This window comes from Sinocyclocheilus anshuiensis, unplaced genomic scaffold (genome assembly GCF_001515605.1).
Source record: "Sinocyclocheilus anshuiensis isolate Anshui unplaced genomic scaffold, SAMN03320099.WGS_v1.1 scaffold3329, whole genome shotgun sequence".
In the NCBI taxonomy this organism is placed as follows: Eukaryota; Metazoa; Chordata; class Actinopteri; order Cypriniformes; family Cyprinidae; genus Sinocyclocheilus; species Sinocyclocheilus anshuiensis.
In genome coordinates, this window is record NW_015557070.1 from 12773 (window position 1) to 15201 (window position 2429).

Here is a 2429-nt window from a genome sequence, read left to right on the forward strand (position 1 = left end):
AGCAGGGCATTGTGGGTACCACACCCTCTTCGCTGGCACTGCACTCGGCCACCTGCACGGTTTCATCATGCCTGCAGTGGTCGCCGCGGTTACGACATCCCTGATGACACTGAGCACTTCCTCTGGCCAAGGACACACACACTCACTCTCACACTCACTCACTTACTCACTCACACACACAACTCACTGGTTGGATAACACTGTGTACAGTATGTTTGTAAAAACAGTGTGTTAGTGAAGTCTGGACACGTGAGACTTGATATGAAACCTGCTGAAATGATGCTGAACGTTAGTTTTGGAGACAAATGCAAATAATTGAGCTAATGAATTTCACTTACAAAATTGAATGTAATAAAATTGATATAAGTGAGCATCAACCACATTATTGGAACCCCAGGATGCACCTCATGAATTTGAGAGAACATCCACCGATGTGAAGAAGGTCAAATATAGACGTTTGTTGTGACTTTATTTTACAGTCCTGTTCCACATGTACATACAATGTACTTATTATAGTGATCATAACTGGGTAATAACTAGATACTAACCCTGAACTTACCCCTAACCCTAACACATGTAGTTAATTATATTACCATTACTTTCTTAGGTAAGTACATTGTAAGTACACATATTGTAAAATAAAGTACAACCGAAAGTTTTTATGTCCAGCATGTGATGTTTTGAAATGTATTTGTATTGAAAGCTTCACACACTTCAGATCTCAGAGGATTACTGAGATCCTTTAGCGCTTCAGCTGTGAACAAGGTTTGAAGCAATGTTGTTATTCAACTCGAGTCAGTTTATTATCAGTGCAACAGCCCTACAGAAGACAATAGTGCCATCATCCGGCTTAATTCAGTTCGAGGTTTGTTCTCATCTGATGGTTAGAGCAGTCATATCGATAAATTACTTAAGGTTAAGTATCTTTCAGACCCAAGATAACTTACTACAGGAAGGCTTCAAACTAGATTTCGGCTTCATCTGTTGATTTGTCACCACAGTAATTCTTGAAAATATTTTGCATATCCAACGATTTTTTTATGTATTAAATGCAGTAGCTGTAGCAGTATTGTTTTTCTGGTGTTTGTTTTTTATATAATAAGGGAGGTGATTTAAGATTCCTGTGATGGTGGTGATGTCAGAACCTCAGGATCAAGACTGACTTTGATGTTGCCTGATTGTATTTTTTTCCCACAAATATCTTACGGCACTGATAAGCAGTTCTGTAACGGCATCATTTTAAATTAACCTCTTCCTTCCATCAGGACACAGTAATCCATCCATTGTCCTCTGTGGGGTCTATCGGGAACACCCTGGACGAATGGCCAGTCCATCACAGACTAACACTCATTTAGAGCTGTGGTCAGTTTTAACATTCCCCATTCACCTCTGCTGCACATCTTTGGATTGGAAACTCAGGCAGACACAGAAAGCCGAGACTCGAACCCGGGACTTTCTTGCTGAGGCAACAGTGCTAACCTAAAACCTAACCTTAAAGTGCTAACCTTAAAGGAACACTCCACTATTTTTGAAAATAGGCTAATTTTCCAGCTCCCCTAGAGTTAAACCGTTGAGTTTTACCGTTTTCGAATCCATTCGGCCGGTCTCCGGGTCTGGCGGTAGCACTTTTAGCTGTAGCTTAGCATAGATCATTGAATCTGATTAGACCGTTAGCATCTCGCTCAAAAATGACCAAAGAGTTTCGATATTTTTCCTATTTAAAACTTGACTCTTCTGTAGTTACATCGTGTACTAAGACCGACGGAAAATGAAAAGTTGTGATTTTCTAGTTGGATATGGCTAGGAACTATACTCTCATTCCGGCGTAATAATCAAGGAACTTTGCTGCCGTACCATGGGTGCAGCAGGCGCAATGATATTACGCAGCGCCTGAAAATAGGCTAACTTCCGCCAACGTGACCACCTGCTTGCACAGGGAGCGTGCCTTCCGTTGGAAGTTACCTAGCTGGGGACTATTTTCAGGCGCTGCGTAATTAGAATTAGAATTATTCCCCAGTCAGTCTGGAACATGTATAGTGATAAATTACAAACTGTGTCCCTTTATTCCGTGCAAGAACAGAACATTTAGTTTTTTGGTGTATGTATGGTTACACAATTGGAAAATACAGTGAACAGACTCATTGTTGAAAATGATTTGCTCTTGTGTTTATGAAACTCTTGTTGAAGAATCGGCATGTACAGCACATATGTGTCCCTGCAGCACAAAAGCAGTGTTAAGTCGCTGGGGTATATTTGTAGCAATAGCCAACAATACATTGTATGGGTCAAAATGATAGATTTCTCTTTTATGCCAAAAATCATTAGGATATTAAGTAAAGATCATGTTCCATGAAGACAGTTTGTAAATGTCCTACCGTAAATATATCAAAACGTTATTTTTGATTAGTAATATGCATTGCTAAGAACTT